The sequence below is a fragment of the Armigeres subalbatus genome, chromosome 2 (genome assembly GCF_024139115.2).
Source record: "Armigeres subalbatus isolate Guangzhou_Male chromosome 2, GZ_Asu_2, whole genome shotgun sequence".
Classification (NCBI taxonomy): Eukaryota; Metazoa; Arthropoda; class Insecta; order Diptera; family Culicidae; genus Armigeres; species Armigeres subalbatus.
Genome location: NC_085140.1, coordinates 130,241,461 through 130,265,050, shown reverse-complemented (window position 1 = coordinate 130,265,050; position 23,590 = coordinate 130,241,461). Strand labels below are relative to the sequence as shown.

The window sequence follows — 23,590 nt, the reverse complement described above, 5'->3', positions numbered from 1 at the left end:
AGTTCACTAGCACAGAATCTTTCTATTGAAACTAGTCAAAGTTTAAGGGTAAAGAATGCATTTATGGAAACTCCTAGCGACTTCCATGAAATATTTTCATAATTCATAATTCCCGCACATTTTGATGCTATAGTTATGGTCCGGTTGTTGCATTACTCATTGTATTCCAAATGTATTCACTATTCAGAAGGTGCATGTCGTCATATAGCATATAATGTAAACTGTATGCATAGCTTTACATTGATAAATTAATTGCTTTGATCATCTTTCTGCAGAACCAATCCAACCTTCGCTAGGAAGTGATAACGGTGGCAATGACGTCTAACTTGTTGGAGCACATTTCTCCTCCTACGATCACGTGCACCAAATACAAATTTACAAATTCACACACCCCACCTATGTGCGTTGCATCATGTTCCCGTCCGAGTCCGAGCTCCTTCGTAAGCAGTAGTGTAGTAGAGTTGTTTTCAAGTTTTCTGTGTAAACTGTGTTCTTTCTCCGAACTGTTTTCAATTATGTTGGGTGATGTGATGCCTTGTTGATCCGGTAGTTATGGCCTATCCATCCATCTTTTTTATTTTATCATCGCGTTACATTTTGCAATAAGTGATCATCCCTGGTTACAATCAACATCATTCATACTTTTCTCTAACATCTGCCGCCAATTATTACGAAAATCATCAACCATAGAATTCTGAAAATCAACGCATAGATCTCGTCGATCATCCATCATTTGAGAACAATTTGTCCGCTTGTTTTCCGCACGTGTATATGCCGATGCTGTAAGGTTGTAAATTTCCACCACCCGTTACATAATCGCCATTAGCGTACATGGAGGGTGACATTCTGAGAGATTATCCGTTCCGGCAATCCCTTCCAACAGCGGTGTGACGATGTGCATGACTAACCATTACCAATCGCTGTTGCCAATGAATCGAATCTGCTCAGTCATCTAACTCTCGATTTTAAGGCACATATGCTTAACCGTTCGAAGCGTGACTAAGCCGTGGATGATCTAACAAGCGTTCTAACTCTCTCATTAGTGTCTTAACTGTTCCCCACAAAGGGGAAATTCGATTTGTCTGCCTAATTTAATGTGCAATAACCCATCCAATAACCCAACTTAACAACAGAAGGAAAAAGTTAAGCTTCATTCAAAAAATCAATAATAATAGGAATAAAGGCGATCGTGCTTCCAATTAATCGATTTCAGTCACCAATGGAAACAGATACCAGCGAGTAGAGGTCGGTTTCACCGGAAGTCAAATGGAACAACCCCCACAGGTTTTCCTGAAATCAAGTCATTTTTGGTGGCGTGTTACCTAGTTTGTAAGAGGCACGAGTAGCTTTTCCGCACTTTTGAACAATTGGCACTTATGTAGTTTAGTAGATTCGTAGAATATGGGTTAGAATGAGCACCTAGTGGTCTGATGCACTACGCGATTAACACAATTTATGGAATGGTGGAATTACTTTAATTTGTACAGACAAATAGTTTGGCGTGGTGACTAATATAGCTTAGAACTAACTTTAGTTTAAGGCACAATGCACTGGTAGAACTTGCTTAGAAATGGATGCACTTATCTTTGATAAACCGTATTAAATGGTGAAGTTGGTAGCTATAGAATAAAGTCAATGCGTTCAAGAATATCCAAAAATCTCTGAATAGTATGTAACATGTTAAATTGCGTTTCCTGCCTATATGGGTAAAATAATTTATTTTGTATTAAAATTGGCCAGTAATCATAATGATGACTGGTATTTACTGTTATATTATTTATTTAATTTACTTTTCGCTCATTATAAGTCTCATGAACCGCATTTCAAGAATTGCACTACATTTAACAATTTATCACAACATGTTTATCACGAGTTTGAAAGTTTTGTAATGAATTTGGCGTAAACTGTATTGTACCAAGTAAAAAATCTACTCCTCCATTTATTTTTAGTAAGACAAATAGGTTCCAGGATGTCGCCTTAGAAAAAAGATTCTTTATTGTTTTTGAAAATTTGCTCGTCACGTGCTTTGAAAACATGTGATATTTGTACCGGGGATAAATTTAACACATCTATGAAAGCCTTGAAAAATTGTTACGAAAGTTGTCTTCTTGTCGCAAAGCACAATAATAAATTTAATTACTTAATGTGTATATCAACAGGCATCCAACAGGCCCAAATAATATTAAATAAGACTACTCTAAAGACTAAACTGATACGAATCCAATTTTTGAATAAAATTTCTTGGCCCTCAGAATTGCTTAGTAACAGCATCAATGCGGGCATCTTGGTAATATCGATAGCGGCGTAATCACTTCAAACACTATGATTTTATACTGATATTTGAAATTCGTGGATGTCACAGGCAGTGATCAGTAAATGGAAATTTTCCATCATATTTCCACTACGTAGCGGTTGAGCTTTGTTGCAACATGGATGGAGGCTTAACTTTGGTATTTCCGGCGCAAATATTGCGTTATAGCGTCGAATTTCTGTCGTCATATATTTAAATCATAGCAATGTTTCAGGGTTTCCTTGTCGAAATTTCGCAAAAGCCTACTTCCTTCATTATTTTTGTTATTATAACATTTTGACACTTCCTCAGCAAAGATGCTGGGAGTTTTCAGCTACGCAGGGCAATCTAAACGCCAAAGGGGATTAGGTTCTATGGATCTCTTTCGCCGGTACTTCGTTATCTTGTTGGAGAATGTTGTTTGGACATTATGGTCTAGCGGTACAGCAATGTCGATAAGGGCTACCCGCTGCATCCGTTTGTCGTAGACCACAATATCGGGCCGATTGGCACAAATGAGGATATCCGTTATGATCTCGCGACCCCAGTACAGCTTCACGAAACTATTTCCCAGAACCGGGACAGGCACATATTTGTAGTAGGCGACAAACTGGTTAACCAAGTTCTGCTTTAAAGCAAGCTGTTGGTGCACAATCTTGGGTACTCGATCGTCTCGCTGAATTGCACTTCCTGCAACGGTTGTTCACGTTGTCGTTCAATATATAGAGTAGAGTGGGGTAAGAGTGCTCGTGGGGTAAGAGTACGTTTTCGATTTTTTGAAGTTATGAAAAAAGATAAACTAGCAGCATTGCATCAGTTTGATAGGTATTCTGACCAACTATTTTCATATGTAATTGTAAACGATTTGAATCAACAACAAGGGAGAAATTAAGTTAGATAATTTTTTGGTCATTTTGCAAAAAATAATTGTGTTTCCGCAACTAGTATTCCATTACCATATATACGTTCGATCAGGTGAACATTATACCTTTTCGATAACCTATTGTATAGAGTACTTTATGGTGCAGAATATTAATTCGGTTGGTTTTCCATGAAGTCAAAGCCATTAACTGAATAAATTTTGTAACTGTGTGGTAAAAGTACGCAAGAACGGGTGGGCAAGAGTACGCATGTGAACCATTGAGTTCTGATGTCAAACTCGTATCTCCGGCCGAAATAAGATCACTTCCAAAACGTAAAGATCCACAACAAAAAAAAATGGACAGAAATCGAAAATTGTCACAACCATACAAGTTGAAGTAGAAAGGACTTAGCGAACAAAGCGCAAAAGCGAAATAATGAAATTGTATTAGGTATTGTTTTACGAAGTCCGAAAACACTATTTTATCTAAATGATAATCGTTCAATAAAAAGAAAACCCCCATAAATTACGCAACGCTAAGCTGAGAGAGGTTGCGAGATCTATTAAGATTCATACAATTTTTAGAGGATTCATACAAAAAGTGTAAGATAAGGGGGAGGGGTGATGAAATGGTCAAATTTTGCGATACGTAATTAGTGAACTTCCTTTAAGGAAAATTCCTTTATTTACGCTACGCGAAACCTGATATATTCTTACCTCTATAGTTTTTTGTTTTTAATTAAACCTTCTTCTTGTGAAAGTTAACATTTCTGGGACCTCCTCCCCCTTTCAGTGTTACGTAATCTTTGAACATTCCATAAAATACTTTCAATGAACATCAATTGAATGTTATTTATTCTTATTCGTGTTAATTTATACTTAAAACACATGATTCGAAAATTGCGTACTCTTACCCCACCCGACGCACACTCTTACCACCGGTGGGGTAAGAGTGCGCTTTTCACTTGTCTTGCAATAAGGGTTCTACTAAAACAAATTACAATAATTTCATTATTTTTTCCACTGAGTATACAAAACGTCGACATCGATTTTATATTCAGAAGCTTGTTTCATAAGGGCTACATGATCGATTGTGCGTACTCTTGCCCCACTCTACTCTAATGCCGATAATTCTTCGTCTCAATTACCCGGTCCTGCATGGCTTCCATGAATCTTTCTGTTTCTGAGAAGAGTTCGCCACGCACTAACCACGTATTCGACGCCACTTTATCGATATATTCCAGCTCCAGTTGATGGGGATTTATGCAGCTCCTTTTGATTAGACGATGCCATCATCTCGTCGACAGTTCTGATGTCGCAATTCAGCTGATAGTCTTCATGCGCCAGATGCAGGGCAATGAATCCGTGGTCAGCTTCACACACAGCGCGATAGATTTCGTGAAGGTTCTGACTATCCAGAACCGGTATGTCTGTAACGCCTCTTTCTCCTACTGTGGGTGAATCTCCCAATGGACGATTTTGGAAGGCGCATGCGATGCTTACTAAACGCCACTAAGACTGCTCGTTCCAACGCCAAGTCAGTCTTGGTCCACTTCACCACCTCAAAACTGTATGTCAAAAGGGCACTTATTATTTATATTATTATCATTATTATTTTTATAATAAATCCATCGGACTTGATTGTCTACATGAATAAAAATACTAGAAACTAAACACATTTGAATTTATCAAACGGTTACGAAAGACACTAGAACTAACATTGGAATCAATATTATAACATACATTGAAAAGTATGCACATGGCTCTAATCGGCTCGGGTTGCGCGTAATCAGTTCGATGTTGCTGTGATTTGAGGAAGCTTCATTATCCAAGAGGATGATGATGTTTAAATTAATTTATGACAGAATCCAGGGAGCAGCAATTTCACCCAGAAGAGTTTTAACAACAAAAGTTGACCTCATGTTGTTTCGTCGCTTCGGGAGAGTGTCCATCCCCAATAATCGACATCGACTTTCGTAGGATGGTAAGTCGTTGGGTTATGCCACGGCAGTGATCGCATTGTGTATCTGATGAATTTGGAATGAATTCTTTCACTTCTATCAATCCAAATTCGGTGGCTTGGACTCCAAACCACGGAAGCTGTTTCCAAAACCGACCAAACTACATTGAAGTACGTAGGCAGTACGGGTCGCGGAATTCAGAAGAAATTCGGAAAATGAATCCAAGATTTCTGTTCGCCTTATTAATTACGTGACTAAAATGTTCTAGGAAGTTTAGTTCTGAATCGAGCATCATACCGACGTTTGTCCTCTCCAGTGGTTTGCTCCCAACGTTCGAGATGACTGTGCATTTCTGTACGTTCAAAGTTGGACTGGTGCGATCACACCAGTTTACGATAAAGGTCGAGAAAGTAGTACAGATTGGAAGACCCCTACATCCAAGTTATATACAATACCAGAACGATTGATAAGCGAAGGCTGGATGGTCTGGACTGTGGTGGAGGGCTTCCACAGTGCTTATTGATGTGCGTCCCAGATTCGGAGAAATCTGTTGAATATGAAATGGTAGTTTATTACGAGTTCGCTAGACACACAGCTAATCCGTTTTTTGGATTGGGTTCGAACGGTCGGAAAAATATTCCTTTTGGTCAGTATCATGAATCGCTGACTTCATTCGTTGCAGATTTAGGTACAGTCACTTTAAGAACAAGAAAGACAAATTGTTGATATGAGTAACGAGCTATGTCACTTTCACGTCGGATGAACTGTTGTTGGAGATATCCACGACGCGCTTCTTCACGTCATTTTCATTTTGGTCAGGTCGGACTGGAGTAACGTAGAAGGACTTCGCCTCGTCAGTGGTTGGCAGGGAATTTTCGATTTATGAGAGGTTCATGGATAGCAATATGAGTGCCAATAAAACTGAGTAGCTAGCTATAAATCTCCAATTAGAATTAAATGAATCAAAAAAGCATGAAAATTGCTACTTTGGTAATCTTAACTCGTTCATCCATAAATTACGCAATCTAACCTAGACTCTCCACGAGTATCTTGGTCTTTGTCCCCTTCACGTTACCAACTGTTGAAAATAATGATATAGATTGTGAATATCATAAAGAGTCTCGGCTCCGTTGAGTGTTATACAAGCCTGAGCCTTACAAATAAATGCAATAGATAAAAAAAATCCCGACTCAAAGAGGATGTAATGGTTGTCAATCATATGACGTTAAGTTTCGAGCCGTTTTTTGGCGCTCGAATATTTTTAAATATTTGACCTGATATTTGGCCTTAGGGGTCTATTAAAAATAATGTCACAGGTTTTAGGGAGGAGGGCGGCTCTAAGATTTTGTGACAGTAATATACTAGGTATTCAAAAAAGCGAGACAGTGGGGGAAGGAGGGTCCAGAAATTTCAAAAAGTAATGGACGTCATATTTGAATCGCCCCTTATCGAATGTTCGGTAGGATTTCCTTCCCCTATTTTGTGAGGTGCTCATTGGAATGACAGTAAGAATGATTCATAAAAGAAGGTCATATAATCCAAAGTTTTGAATAAATGTGTGAATAAAATAATACAAATAAAAATGTATTGAAAATGGTTGTTGCATTCTATGAACATAATACGTTTTGCTCATGGGATCTCGTCCATTGGCCCAGTGCAGTAGAAGCAAAATGACCATTCTAGTCAACTGGAAGGTTGAAGCTACAAGCCTACCCACCGTCTTTCCTGGTGACCGAGATTTTTTTCTTCTTTTTCAATGGCACTCCATTTCAACTGGCTCACTTGTCCTGCTTTGCAACCTTATGTTCTATTAACATTTCCACAGTCATTAATATTGAAAACTTTCTCATGTCCTTACCAATTGTATGAATTGAATATATGTGTATGTATATATGTATTGAACATCTATTGTGTGACAATTTTACTCTTCAATTGGCCTTGTAAGCAAAAACGTAGGTTTTCCAATCTGGAGATAGCGAATTCGATTCTCGGTCCGGTATAGGATGTTTTGGGGGGATTCGACTCCCTGGGCATAGTGTATCCATCAATTGTACTTACCAGACAAGATGCACACTCACACAATTTTCAGTTGAATGTAGAGCCATAAAAGAAGTATAGATATCATCCAGAAGTGATTCAGTCAAAGGATGGAATGGAAGAGTATTCTGCGTCGAATGCAACTTGTTGTGAGTAAATCGGTTAAAGATAAGTGCCTGAAAAATGAGTGACATTTTTTACTCATTTTTTCTATAAAAAAAGTGGTTTTTGGCCATAACTTCCGAGCCCATAGTCCGATCTAACCAATTTTCAATAGGAAACAATGGTAGAGTATACTGCATCGAATGTAACTTTTTGCAAGTACAGGGGTTAGACAAAAAGGTTAAGATATGCAAAAAATTGTCGAAGTTCAAATCAGCATTACTTTGCGTAGAATGATCCGGTTTTGATGAAACTGGAACTTTCGGACGCGGAAACTCTTCTAGTATACTGTACCCATGCAAAACCTCCGATTGGGCCTAGGACACCGGTGATGTTCCGGGTTTTCTGAGGGTATATTAAAAATGCATTTTTTTTTTATGTTTTATGCATTCCCAAGAAACTAGAGTTAATATGCTGATCAATGCTGGCTGCAGATCGAAAATTCGTTAGATATACGCAGAGATATGGCAATTTTCATGAAAACGGTACGGGATTGGCCATACACACTGTACAAATGTCACTTTCGCAGAACACCCGGAACCTGTTACAAGTTGGTCAGAGAGTCTTACAGTCCTCAAAATTTTTCTTTAATAAAGATCCTACATTCATCGTCTTGGAAAAACATGACTTTTGACACCCTTATGTGCATGGTTCTAGATGGTGCTAAAACCGGCCCCTCCTGGAAGGCCCATGGAACCTGCTGTAAGGGTGGCAGTGGACGCTATCATTCTGGAAATGTTTCTGTTATCATCGTCTCGCAAAGCCATGAAGTCAGATACTCATATTTGTATTATTTCGGTCTGTTATCATTTTACCATGTTCCCGGTAAGTACCGTTTTTACGGAAATGGCCATATCTCTGCGTAGTTTAGATGGATTCTCGATCTACAGCCACCATTGATCGGCATTAGGGTGGGTCAAATTAGTATGGGAAAAACTTTGTTCAATTTTTTTGATGGGCCGCCCTCTTATTCGGTTCTATTTGATGCCCTGATGCTCTGGACAAAATGTATGCAGAAACATCCAAAAACAGTAAATTGCAGCTGGACTACACAACTTACGATGAAGAACTATGATACTCATTCAGATCTTGGAGAATTTAATACAGAATGTTATGCAGAAAACCGCGAGAAGATTCGAGCTTGCCCGGCTAAGTTATTAGCATTTCTCTGAAGTGGGGTTTGAGCAAATTTCGTTTCTTTTACCTTTGAAAAGAAATAAATTCACCCCTACAACACTCCAGTAAAATGCTAATATCTTTGCGTAATAAACTCTAATCTTCTCGCGGTTTTCAGCATAACATTCTGTATTTTATTTTACAAGAACTGAATGAGTACCATGGTTCTTGATCGTAAATTGTGTCGTCCAACTGCAAATCACTGTTTTGGGATGTTTCTGCATACATTTTTCCATATAAACTTCCAACGAGTTTAGCACTGCCCAAACGTTGACCGATTTGGCTGAAATTTTGTCCAGAGCATCAGGGCATCAAATAGAACCAAATAAGAGGGCGGCCCATCAAAAAATTTGAAAAAGTGTTTTTTGAGCCACCCTAGTCGGCATATTAGTTCTAGTTTTTGGAGAAAGCATAAAACACGATGCAAGTAAACGTCACATAAAATGACAAGCAGTGGAAAAAATGCATCTTGAACATACCCTCGGAAAATCCGGAACATCTCCGGTGACCAAAGACAAATCTTAGGTTTTGTAGAGGGACAGTATACTAGAAGAGTGTCCGCTTCTGATGGTTCTGGTTTTATCAAAATCGGATAATTATATGCAAAGTTATGCTGATTTGAATTTCGACATAATTTTACCTATCTCAACCTTTTTGTCTAACCCCTGTAAATCGGTTACGGATAAGTACCTGAAAAATGAGTTACATTTTTTTACTCAACTTAGTGGTACTCTAAGAGTATTCTAGAGTATTCTGCGTCGAATGCAACATGTTGCGAGTAAATCGGTTGAAGATAAGTGCCTGAAAAATTAGTGACATTTTTGACGTAAACTACGTCTAAGGGGAAGACTCAGATACAGGGTGACAAATGAAAATTTCCAAATTCGAGACCGTCACGAAATCATGTAAGATTTCAAACGTTAATAGCTCCTTTATTTTTCAATGGATTTTCGAGATTTTATTATCAATCGAATCGGAAACTCTCCAGCAATTTTTTAAGTACATTGGAACTATTGATTGTCAATGTAAAATCATTGAAAATTCCAATTCTTTACCAACCCAGTAAAATTGCAGAGTTTCGTTACGACCGCCGTCTGGTGCCGTAGGTTCTTGCGCTCTACTTTTGTGCGGTGATTCGCAAAAAAAGGACAACAATAGAACCAGAGCAATGACCGCGGTCGGAGCAAAAAAGTAGTGTTTATGAAAAAGTGCTACAGATGCTGGACATGTTGATGTAAGCAAGAGGTGATCATTAAAATTGATTATCAACTATAAACAAAAATTTTCTACTATTTAGGCAGCACCCCTTTAAAATAACACTTCAAAAGTCACACAACAGTAGGAGAAAGTAAAGGCATCATCACCACTGCGAAATAATAAATTTGGGGTTTCTAAATGAAAATTTTAAATTGTCATATCCAACCATTTTCATATATTGAGTTACGCTAATTTTGTTCGAAACACAAATGAATTGGTGTGACATCGAACATGATTTGCGGAAAAACTACACATTACACGCGGCAAAACGTTTACCAAAACGAACCTCGCCACCTCCCGACCCCATATATCCAATATCCCAATGGTTACTCGTGGAAGTGCAGATGACTCGTCGGCCTCTATTAATAAAAGTATCACGTCAAATATCATGTTGGTTCTCTTTGTAATTACATCTGGCCTGGCAGAAACAGAGTAACAACCGTGGCAGTCAATCATGCTCATAAGAGTGGTTCAAATTTTGACTTTTTCGCTCCCCTATGCTTAAACGGTGGCATCAGTTGTCTTTCTAGAACTTCCCTAATTTTTAGCAGAATTGGTTGTAATTTGACTTAGCACGCGCGATTTGAAGTTTGAGAATTACTATGAAAACAGTAACTTTTTTGGAAAACCGTTTTGCAATGTTGCTCATTAATATATAAAAATATATGAGTACGTTGGCAACATAGGAAATTTAACGAGCGAATAAATCGTTTTTGTTGCGAAACAATTTTCTGCTTGCAAGAATTTTTTTTAAGGAAGTACTAAATCGTGGGAAATTCAATTGAGCACGTAAAAGAATAACATATCAATAATGAGCATTTTTGCCTTCATTATAACTTTGCTTACGAAATCGATCGGTTCGCAACAACAACCGTCTTACAGATTAGGAAATATTCTTCGAAGTCTTCGGGTTGATTATATTTAGGGGGAGATCCTCCAGTGCCACATAACACATAACACATAAGACACATAAGCCATTTGACAAAAAAAAAACTGTAACTATCCGGATTATGTTTCTTTTTAAACCTTATACATAAAATATGGCCATTGATGATTCATACAAGCTATATTCGATCAATTGAACACGTTTTACGACGATGAATTTTGGAGAAAAATTTCACGGTTCAGAAAAATGTCTTCTAGTACCGGACACTGTTGCATCAAATGTTGAAATATTGTTCAAATGTGACTAAATTCCTGTTACATGAGTAAAGACATCATTCAGAATAATCATATTTCTCACGTGCTTCAAGCTGTAAATATTAAAAATTGTTAGTAGAGCTTATTTGACTCTTCAGCTAAATTTTTTACATCTTAATCCAAATTCTAACCTTTTTGAATGTCCTCTTCAATTTTTGTTTCTGCTAATTTCTGTGGCTTTCTTAGGAAGAAGAAACAATTGAATTGAAGTAAGTGTAGCAAAACAGGTGTAAAAAATGGCTATGAAAAATCTCAATGTCCGAACACCACAATTACATGGCACATCTAACAAATCGTCATCATTTTTTAAAATATGGCTAATATGGATCATGTTCACATAATCAGAATGCATTAGATTGATTTTAATATTGTTGGTTCAAACCTTCTAAAATAACGCGAAACATGAAAATTTTAAGCATTTTCATTCAATTTCAAATTTTGTACAAAGCTTACCACATGAAGATCTGATATCCCATGCCGTTAAAAGTCTTTTCAATAGCTTCCTTTTGTACTTAATAAGTTGAAGGATGGAGCTCTGCAAATATCGTTTTAAGAAGTGTCCGGTATTGGGAGGTGTCCTGCGCTGGGGGATCTCCCCCTAAATAGTTAATGAGCCGCCTCACGAAACGATCTTTCACATACGGGGGGATTTCCATACAAACTGCTCGTACTCAGTTAAATTACAACCAATTCAGTTGAAAATTTAGGAGGTTCATAAAAACAGCAAATGTTATCGTTCAAGCATAGGGGAGCGAAAAAGTCAAAATTTCAATCACTCTAAGCAAATTAATTATTATCTTATGATCTGATTTACGTAGTTTACGTCGGGCGGTCGTATCTTGTATATAACCCTTCTGATTTTTTACTCATTTTTTCTATAAAAAAAAAGTGGTATTTTGGCCATAACTTCCGAGCCCATTGTCCGTGGTTAGATCTAACCAATTTTCAATAGGAAACAACTGAGTCGATCGGTATATAACACTATGGGTCTCCGAGCCTTCTATAAAAAGTTTGTTTTTGCACACTTAAAAATATTCATGTAATTTTCTGTCTCCTTTGATGCACATAAAAGGAGCGGGATCTTAAACATAAATTTAAGTCTGGTCTTAAAATTACATGACACGAAGAATCCAAAAAAAAACGTGCCATGATGTAAAATAAGCCACGCTTGCTTTTACATCATGACACGTAATTAATTTGTTCCAGATTTTTATTGAGGTTTTGTTTTGCAAATGGGACGAACGACGAGTGTTTTTATGTTCTATGGTTCACGGCATCATACGTCCAAATTAAATATATTTACGTACCTTACTCTTGAATTTTTGTTAATTTGGTCTGCATTGCATTCGCATTTGTATGACCAAATGTTGGCCCATCTTCGTTCACTGACGACGAGTTTAATCAAATCCACCACCAGCCACAACTTATCATTCTCGAATAAACAAATAATATGATTCAGAACCTTACATTCTTCACGTTTAACTAAGGAACTAGTCAGTTTGCCATCGAAATACGATCCGACACAATTTTTTTGTACACCGCCGTCATATCGAGGAATTGAATTGAATCGGTGTTTATTCCACAGGAAATTTAACCAGCGAGCGAGCGAGGCGAGGATAATTTTTTTGTGCACCACCGGTCAGCCGCGGCAGAATTTCTTACAAAACGATGAATATTTTGTTACTCGCGAATGTTCGATACTAAACCGCGCTTCAAACCACACTTCGATAAAACATAATATGTCTCTTTTAAAACAAACGCAATAACTTTGAAAAAATGTACTCGAACCGACGTGTGCTACCGAAAACATTCAAGGTTAGACTGAGTGAGATGATGCTTCTCCTTTACATTTTCGTTTTACACATCATGTAAACTTCCGTCTATCGAGACAAGAAGTTAAACGGTCGGTAGCAAATGATATGTTGATAAATGAATTTAAAAAAGTGCATGATGCGTGATGTAAATTCCAACCATATTTTCAATTAGGTCATCAAATATTTACTAGCTGTAGAGAATACGTCACATGTAAGATTCATTATTTTTTGGTGTGTGGAGCGATCATCTAGCCTTTACGTATACTTAGTATACGAGAAAGGCAAAAAAGCTTCTTCTTCAGTTTTTTTCCTACCATTATACCTTTCATACCAAGAATTCCAAAACCACCTTGGTCACCAATGATAGGTCATACAGTTTTCTCCATCTTTCTTAAGTAGGTGTCCAACTAACCAACTGAGAGATAGTGGTTAGTCCCAAATCAGTATCTGTGGTTACAGATTAAAATGATGCTACTTTTATATAATACTCTAGGCTTGTACCACCTTCGAGTTTGTGTAAGATTCTTATTGCTAATGCTAATATCAAGAATGATTACCGATTTGTCAAAAGAATCCGATGGTAGTTCCCTAAGGGAAGGGTGACCAGATTCAGAATCGATTCAAAGATCCAATTATTAAAGTGGATCTGATTTGAAACCCATTTGGCCAAAAGCCATTTGGCCGAATGCCACTAAGCTGAAAGTTGTTTGCCCGAATATACCATTTGGCCGAACAAACCATTAGGCCGAAAGGATCGTTTGACCGAAAGAGTCGTTTGTCTGAGAGGGTCATTTGGCCGAAAGGGTCATTAGGCCGAAAGGGTCGTTTGGCTGAAGGTGTCATTTGGCCGCAAGGGTCATTTGGCCGAAAGGGTATTTGATGTACGTGCGCTCGCGTCGCTCCGACGTCCTTCATTTTGACAGATCTAAGTGACATTTAGAAAACTCAAACATCCATCTATTAGTTGTAGCCACTGAGTGATTTTTATATCCAGCTTTTTACGCGTCGCTACCATAATGTTTTGAATTAACCCTCTTGACATTTGCTTCTTTTTGAATATATTTTTAATTTCTCCTATTTTTAGATGTCTACAAAATATGAGCCTGAGCTTGGATAATTTTTCTTAGGTTTCCGGACATATTTTTACTAAAGTTCAACGAGTCCTGCTTTATTTTTAATTTGTACACTCTTGGCGTCTTTGAAGGAATTGTTCTGGGTTTTCTGACAGACCGGAATTTCCAGAAATGTTTTGAAAATGTAATTTTACTTTATTTGGTCTAGAGCATGATGATCCAAGAAATGGTCATGATGTTGGTTAGGCAACCAAGTGATTTCAAACCGTCTTTCGAATAATTTAGGGTCATATTTGTGTCCCATGTATATTACAGAGTGGTTTTCTGGAAGATTTTTTTTACACCAGGTCGTTTCCAGTCCATATTTCAAATTCTGTTCACAGAGTGTAGTCGTTAGTACATTTCTCTCTAAATGATTTATAATTTGTAATAGACAATCGATAGTCATCAGTATAAATGAAAACCCTATAAAGACCGTTGAACTGCAGTGCGATTGTCGGCAAAATGTTTCTAAAATTATATTTTTGAATGTCAAGAAGGAATACAACAAGCGGCCATGTACTTATCATTTAGGGGCTAAGGTAAGGTATGTGAAAAATCATCTTTTGGTTATTTATTTATTAATGACAAAAGTAGGATAACAAAGTGATGTTACGTATGGGTAATAATCACGCGGGTAGGTTCAAGTGTTTTTTTCTCCTAGCAGATCAGGTCGTAATTTTGGGTTCCCCAGACAACTTTCTCTCTGTATAGTCTTTCGTACTAAATCAGGAAGGTTTCGTGTTCCAATAATGTTGCAATGGACATGATGCAGCGAAACTGCCTTGGCGAATAGCGCTAAAACTGTCGCTAAAACTCCTAGCTAAAACTCTAATCTGGAACGTTGGGAAGCTTGATTGATTATCCTTTTAACCTGTGCAAACCATATAAGTGGTCATTCGGACAGATTGTCCACTTTGGAATAAAACAGCAATATTCAGTGTGTCGATAAAAATAGCCGAAACTTCGTTATATTTTTTTTTGTATTCTTGAAGGAGCATTCAAACACCGATCTAGTCCTAGAAAAAAGAACATTTTTTGTTTATTTTGGGAAAATGTATGTGTAACAAAATACAAATATGACAGATCTGTATGTGAATTCTAATTCCTGGCTACTAAGATATTACAAAAAATTCAGTTCACATCATAATATGTCAAAATCGATTCACGCCTTGTTCATTTATGGCTAGAATAAAAAAATTGTAAAAATAAAAGAGCAGAGTTTTTGCCAACTGTGTAGGACAACAACCTTTTGTCTTTCTATCTTTTGTCCCTAACCCCGATTTTTTTTGCAACGGAGAAGGTTTTGACAGAAAGCTGTTTGGCCGAATGATACTTCGCCGAATAACATGCTAGGTAGAAAGTCATCTTTCCTAATTTCATTTGGCAGAACTTTTCGTTTGGCCGGAACGGTTTTTTGGCAGAAAGGGCCATTTTTTCGACCAGAGGTCGTACACCTAGCATGAGACAACAGACAGGACACAAAACACCCAGTGCACCAGTGTAGAATTTTTCGATCACGAAAAGCTTCCTTCTCATCGGAGTGGAAGAGTGTATGAGTATGATATGAGTATGCATATGTGTCTAGAGATTGACGTCGCTAATTGCACGGTCACGAAGCCCACACGACCGCAAATTGTACGGTCAAACGACATTTTCGGCAGTATAACCCGTTCATCCAATTTTCGTTGAAATTATCCCTTTCTATCAAATGAATTTTTAGGCCAAACGACTTCTTCGGTCAAATGACTTATTCGGCCAAACGACTTTGTCGGCCTTATGTCCTTTTCGACCCAATGACCGTTGACATTTCCGGCCTCATGCCAATTCCGGCCAGATATAAAACATATCAGTAAGTATTCACATACCTAGTCTACTGTGCTGAAAAGAACTGCTAGAAACGGCGGCGCAGTGTCTGTTGGGGAATGTTGAAATTGAACAAGGCTGAGGCACGAATGAAGTTTCTCTGTAAACCGCTGATAGCGTCATGCAGGCTGTAGCTTGTTCGGCTGAAAGGCATTCTGAGCATTGCGCCGACACGTAGTGCTCTGGGACGGACGTTGATGCTAATTTGATCCAGGTTAGAGATACAGTCAATTCAGCCTTGCACGATATCAGCAATTAGAAGAGCCCGAGTTGTCTCCCTACAGTGTCGAAGCGGTTCCAAATGTATCAACTGACATCACGATTCATAGCTTGGAAGACGTTGTGTATTTCTCCATGGGAGTTTACGTAGTGCGAAACGTAGGAACCGGCGTTGCACCGACTCGATCTTGTCGGAACCGTGGTGATAGTTCGGGTTACAAACTGCGGAGCAGTATTCTAGTATAGCACGTACCAGCGAGTACAAGGACTGCAGGCAATAAATGTCGGTAAAGTCCTTTGTCCTTTGTACGAAAGTTAAATCCTAACGCTTTGGAGTCCTTGTCCACGACATATGAGATGTGCAGCATGTAATGAAGTTGGGAGTCGAGGATTACACCCCAAATGTTTCACCTGCGTCCTCCATTCGATCGTGGAGTCAAGTAGCTTATAATCGAAATTAAATGATTCTTTTTCCCGGGAGAACGTAATCGCAGAGCATTTTTCTGGGTTGACCACCATTCGGTTGATCGAACACCACCTTAAAAATAATAGTAGTTGATTCTGCTAAAAGTCTTGTAAACAAGTGTATAAAACAGAATCGGATATGCAGCCACCGAGAAGCCAATTTCCGTTGAGGTCCATTTTTTTTTGTCACAACTGTGTAAAACAACACTAGCAGCACAATCCAGACAGCTTAGGTTGTACCAACTCAAATGTGAATAAATTCAGTTGTATATGGGCCATAGAAACTTTTGTGCAATATATGTCCTGCTTGGGAAGTGATATCAACTGGTTCACTCCGCAAATGATGCTTTTTAAAATCAATTTATCATAAAGTATCAGGTATCAGGTATCAGAACGTCGGCTGAGGAGGCACGTTTCCCTCAATTTTGGAGATTTGTGCCATCGCCTTCACTGGCCTTTCTCATCATTCACCCGACGGAAAAGGAAGTGAAAAAGGGAAAAGAAGAGGAAGTGAAGTTAGAAATGAGAATGGCACAGGTTTCTGGAGAAGGAGGATACATTCAATAATACATACATACGATGCATTTTGTTAAAAGCGCAATGAAACGAGAAGCATAAAATATAATGGAAAAGTCACACCATGCGAATGCATATGATATACCATTTATAGGAAAGCCACGTCTACACTTCAACAACGGAAGCATACAATGATGTATCCGTGGGTAATGTCCTGAAATACCCTGTTTTCTAAGTATGCGTTAGAAATTTGATTGAACTAGCGTTTTTTTAGGTCCCACTTGCCCCGGGGTACCTTAATGCAAAGTCAGCCCTTATTACTTTGCACCGTACAGTGTGCAAAAACGATCCATAAAAAATGAAAAACGATCCGTAAATTACATCTGAATGTTCCTTAAAACGTTACCTTAAAATAAAATAGTACGGGAGATTCCATAAAGAATAATTTCAGTATCCATAATTTTTGGAAAGTGATCCATAAAAACTATATTTTGATCCATAAAATTTCAAATTTGCTCATTTTTTTTTCAATTTTCCTGATGATGATCCATAATCTTTGGAAAATGATCCATAAAACAAAAATATTTTGTTGCATAAAACTGCAAATTTGCGCATTTTTTATCGTGATGATGATCCATAATTTCAGTAATATGATCCATAATTTTGGTTATATGATCCATAATTCTGGTCATATGATCCATAATTTTGCTTATATGGCCAGAATTATGGATAATATAACCAAAGTTATGGATCATATTACTGAAATTATGGATCATCATCGCGATAAAAAATACGCAAATTTGCAGTTTTATGGATCAAACTATAGTTTCTTATGGATCATTTGTCATACGTTCATGGGAAAATAGCAAGAATTGTATTGTTTTTCTTGACCATGTTAATGGAACATATTTTCCTATTACACGGGATTCTGTTTTAACACGATTTACATTTTCTCAATTTTGCACTCATCCTGAATGTTTAACGCATATTAGTTATCATGTGATTTTTCTTTGATTTATTCTGGATTTTTTGAAACATGTTGCAAAGATTTTGGTAGTAAATTGAAGTCATACGATCAAAAACACGAGTGAAAAAAAATCGCGTAAAAACAAAATCCTGTGTAATTGCTAAATTTAAGCTTAGTTATGGATCAGAATATTGTTCTTTATGGAATCTCCTGAACTATTTTATGGATTTATGATAGCATTTGATTGAACGTTTTATGGAACATTCAGATCTTTTGATATTTTTTCAAGAAAATTCCTCGTTAATTTCTTCAAAGTTTGTTCTGTAAATTAAAAAAAAATCTGGAGATTTCTCCAGGATTTTTTTGTGGCATCCTTGCATAATTATTTTTTTCTATATGTACTGCCGTGCATTTATCTGAAATTGTCTCCATGATTTTCTCTGGAATTTTCTTTGGAAAAATTCGTACAGAACTTTACTGGCTGGAACTTCAAATATTTTTTAAGTGATGAACTTTTTATTTTCAAAAAAATCACTATAATAAAGTTGAAAGAAAAAATCAAATATTGTAGGTTTCAATTTTCTGCATATTATACAATACAATTTTTGAGGAACATGTTGTGCCAAAGTTTCACTGAAAATCTTTTGAATGATCCACAAATAATGCTATTCCTACATTGGGGATAGAGATGGGAAAGAACATTGTAATCAATTTACTGAAAATTTGAATCCAGAATCTTAAACGTTCCTTATTAAAACAAAAACTCCCCATGGATTCTCTTAACCTTATTTCGCCATCTATTCCTATTTTTTAGATAATCAAATCGTGATCGCGTTTACTGTTTCTATGCTACTAGCTAATTAATTGTGGGTTCTTAATAATCCTTGATTCAAATGAGCTTATTTGTGGAATTGCTATGCGATTTTTTAATAAAGCTATAAAAGTGATACAAATTGTTTAATTGTATAAACGAAATATGAGAATACGCTTTCTTTTATTTGGATATCATCCACAGTTATGACTAAACTATGTCTATTGGACAGAACAAACTGATTATACACCACACTTCACCACAGCTTACATTTCTCTACGCGTAGTTAGTCCATATTATGCACGATCACACACAATACATTAGATCTGATTATACAATGCACGCACATACTTCACTCTTTCGCCAAATCTATGCTAAATATGCACGCATTAAGCTCCGGGTTGAAACACGCATCTTATCTATGCCTTTGGGATGATTCGATCTATAGAATGCAATACAATATCTTGGCACGTAATAGATACTATTTCGTTTGGCCCGGTTTGGTAGCTTTTTGGGAGTAGTTTGAAACGTTTGGATGCACTAGAAGTAGTAAGCAAACCAACAGCGCCCAAGCCAAAGGTTTTGTTTTAATTAACGTTGTTTTCTTTTCCCAAACCGTTTCTTCTCTTTCGTTCATTCTAGCATGATGAAAGTTTCCCACCGAAACTCGCACAGCTTCCATCCGTCGCCGTAGGTGGCGCTTTAGTTTCGATATCAGTTTTAAGTCTCGCTTCCGTTCGTACGTTTCCGTTTGATAGTGGGGAAATTTTGAACCAAAAACTAAGTGTAAGAGTCTGTGGCCATTTTCGTTTGAGTTGAGCACCGGACGAATCACGGGGACATGCGTTGAACATTAGTAGGAGAGAACGTGCTTTAATGATGAGTGTAGTTCGGATAAATTAGACACAACAGTGACACCAACAGACACATACCACTAAATGGCCAACAACCGTCAAAGACTGCAGCCCAGCCAATTTTATGTTATTACAATTATTTGAAGAGATGTAGGTTTTGTCTCCGATCCCGCACATCAGGATTCACCATATTATAAAACTAAAATAGAATTAAATGCCGTTTTTTACTATTCATTAGTCAAAACTCAAAAGAAGTTCCTACTATTTTGTCAAACCTCCATGAGTCGATAATGAAGAGACCGTTGACTGGAACTATCGAGATGTAGTAAAAAAAATCTTGGGAAGTTGTTTAAAGCGACCATCGCAGTTATTCAAAAAATATGCTTTATTATGGTATAGTTTGCTTCTATGAGTCGATATCGAGTCATAGAACATCGACTCAAGGAGGTTTGACTGCAGTAGTTTGCTACTGAACCTGTAGAGAACAGGGTTCTTAAAAAAGCATAACAGTTGTGATTGAATAATCAATCGCGTGTCTGTAAAGTAGCAGAATTCTATGAAAATACTAATTCGTATAAACCTTTTTTTAACAGCTCATTTTTTTTTTGTTTTCACATTACGAGTATTTTTTAATTGAGTGCAATGTAACAAGTACCGATTATAATCCACATTAGTTTTATATAATGGTCGATCCTGTTATGCATTTCCAGCTCATAGTTTTCAAGAATACCATTCCTAGTTATATTTTTCTTTTATTATTAATGATTTGTTAAGCTTTACGAAATTTAATCGTAGTTGTGTAGCACTTCTAGACCAGATAAACTTGCCTCGTTCTGAACATGAAAGCTAATACGACTCTCTTTTCATCACCCTGGAACAAAAAGCAGCCGGTTCCGATGAGCGACCTGCCGCCGATGACTACAACCGAGGAAGTGGGGCGAGCTCCACCTGGACCAATGTCAGTATTATCCTGTTCAGTGCTTTGGTAGGACTCGCACTGAAGTTCTAATCAGCGTATGAGTCGGAACGCGTGAGGTTTTGCTCATCAACTCGTTACCGTAGTTTGCTTCAAAGAGTAAATTCAGCGATCGAATGTTTGAGAATTTGTGAGAGTTCGAGGAGGAAGAGTCAGCTAGCCACAATTCAACCGACCAGTCCATGTGAGAACGAGAAGAAACAGCATCAACAGCAACACGAGGAGCGGAGTTTTGCGTCAGAAAATTGATCTCACAATTTATTCCGAGCGCAGCGCAAACAACTAGCCACTATTTCGAGCCAGTGACCAGGCCAGTCCATTCTCTACGTAAGCCAGACGGGAATCCTTTTATCAAGAAACCCTTCAATTTTAACGGTTGAGCACATCGTGATATGCGGAACTTATTATTTCTATTTTTCTGAACAAGCGTGCGTTCACGCAGACGCACAAACAAATGAAACGATTTATGTCAGTTTCAGTAAAAAAAAGTCTATGTTATATTTAATACTTTTTCTGTTCATATTCAGTCACGGTAGGATTTCTAATTGGTTTTAAAACCGTAAAACAAACGCAAATAACTTCAGTCAAAGTCATTACGATAAGAGCCTTAAGATTTTTAATTAAGGATATACACAAACACATCTTCGAACGATACAAGTGAGGAAAACAGTAAACGGTGCCTTTTATCGAATTGTAAATAATCATTTTAACTAAAGTAATTCTAAACGGAAGGAAAACTTATTAGCCGCAATCTAAAAGATTGAAGTGCAATGAAATCGGGGATGTAACACTCTGTTGATTGTTGATTGTTATTCATATTTTCCCTACGATTTTGAGCCTATCTTTTTTGTTTTAATCCAGTGATGAATCAATAAAAATCTACCATATCTTCTTGCATTTTTCCTAAAAATCAAAGTCAACCTAACCTTTATATGTACATCCATGCAGAATTAGGAGAATTTATTATCATGATATGAACATTTTGTAAATATTTATTGCGAATAGATATAGGATTAAAACGGAAGTATAAAAAAAATTGAAAACATATTTTTTTCATGTGTTTGATGTTCACTACTAGATCCGAAAAAATAATTATTTGACCAGGTAAGTAATATGCACAACATGTGATAGATTTAGTTCGGAAAAGATATTGGAGGTTAACCACTCCCTTCGGTGGGGTTTGATTCCACGATACCAGTACGCTAGACAGGTGCTTTCCCAACTAAGCTAGGAAGGAACTCCGTCGTCCTTTTTGATTATTTATGATAAGCAATTAACTTTGAATGAACGGGTAAGTAATGTTCTGTAAACTTTTTACTTCATATTCACATTGCCGCCTCGCAGTGTTCATTAGGCACTTCCACAGTTATTAACTGCGAGGTTTCTAAACCAAGTTATCATTTTTGCATTCATGAAAGGCTAGCAAGATTATACTTATATGCCCAGGAAGTCGAGAAAATTTTCAACCCGAAATTTTTCTAGACCGAACCGGGAATCGAACCCAGCCACTTTCAGTATGGTCTTGCTTTGTAGGCGCGCATCTTACCGCATGGCAAAGGAAGGCCCTTTTGGTTCTTGGAAGGTTCTGTTTACTAGCTCCATTGAATATCCTACTTACTGTAGCTCCACAAAATAATCCGAAAACCACTTTATAAAGTTTTGCACTGAGATAAAATTCACAATGTAAGGGTGATAGTGCGAGGAACGAGGGTATAGTGGACAGGTGGTTTAATGTAAACAATTTGGGATTATTTACCGATTTGTGCACATATGAATTTGGCTAAGCTTTGACTCGATTTTGCATGAAATGAAATTCCCGGTAGTTTATCATACAGAATCAAAAGTTTCAATGAAATTAACAAAATGGTGGAACCGTCTAAGACGAATTAAGTACTCTCCATTTAATCCACTAATTAATTTTCGATATCTTTGCAGTGTCTCGTACTTGACTCGACTTAAGTCGACTCAAGTCGACTTAAGTCGAGTCAAGTACGAGACACTGAAGACGACCACACAGTTGTGGTCGAAATACGTATCTGCAAAGATATCGAAAATTAATTAGTGGAATTAAATGGAGAGTACTTAATTCGTCTTAGACGGTTGAATACATTCCCCTAAAAGAGCTAAATATATTTTTCTGAAAATGGTGGAGAGTTTCCGAGTCTATCGATATATAATCTAATAAGACTTTGTCCAACGTACGCAGTAAAGCTTTCGTATTCATGCTAAAAAGAAGTTTGGTCTATTGGTGTCAAAATGAGGAAACTATGTTAGCGAAGTCGGAGAGGAAACACCATGACTTGACCTTGTTGAGATTATAATTGGGAAAAAGAGGACTTATGAAGCAGGTTGGAGTGTCCATGTTCAAGCTGGATCTAGATCTTTAAAGAAGCAGATAAGGCGCTATCGTCAGCCTAGGCATCTCGTGCATTCGTTGGTATTCCGTAACTGGATCGAGGAATGGACACCGTCAAATCCCATGTTTTACAGTTTTTTACAGCATATATTTCAGAGGAAAATCAGGCGTTACGGTGTTGGATAGCCTTTCTGAACAATGAAGCGTCTTCTCGCCAGTGCCACTGAAGACATTCTAGGGGCATCGTCAGTCCAGTTTCCAAGATCACGCAGCTTTAGAAGGTCAAAGGATCCACGGTACTCTGGAACGACATGCCCAGTCCCAAGGATCATCTCCGCCCGGCCAAAACTTATTTTCACATAATTTCGGTGGTGTCTTTCCGGATCGTTCGTGAAATCTATGTTGTACAAAACTCAGTAAAACATGTGATTTGCCGGTGTCCAAAGAATGACCTCTTCTTATCGTAGAGTTTCCGTATTGTCTCTTCTCAAAGTGTCTCACAATGAAACGGGTTTACGTTGGCTGTGGAGGATTCCCAACAAGCATTGGAAGCTATTAGAGCGCTTATTCAACCAAAACTAGTCTTCTCCAGCTGGAAAACTAGCGTATTCAGCTAAAATTGTTTGTTAGGATGCCGCTCCTAGCTTCATGCCAGTGGACCCAAGCCACAGGGAGGATACTGGCGCCGG

General features: G+C 37.6%; 1 long non-coding RNA gene across 2 annotated transcripts; it reads left to right on the top strand.

The window, feature by feature from the left end:
- Window positions 1-209: 209 nt before the first annotated feature.
- LOC134210847 (uncharacterized) lies at window positions 210-21,592 on the top strand. 2 transcript variants are annotated; one of them, XR_009978877.1, is made up of 3 exons: window positions 210-440; window positions 19,358-19,719; window positions 20,457-21,592. It is a non-coding gene; the product is annotated as an uncharacterized LOC134210847 (long non-coding RNA). The 2 variants fall into 2 exon arrangements; XR_009978876.1 differs by lacking the exon at window positions 210-440 and having other exon boundaries at window positions 17,677-19,719.
- The last annotated feature ends 1,998 nt before the right edge of the window (window positions 21,593-23,590 follow it).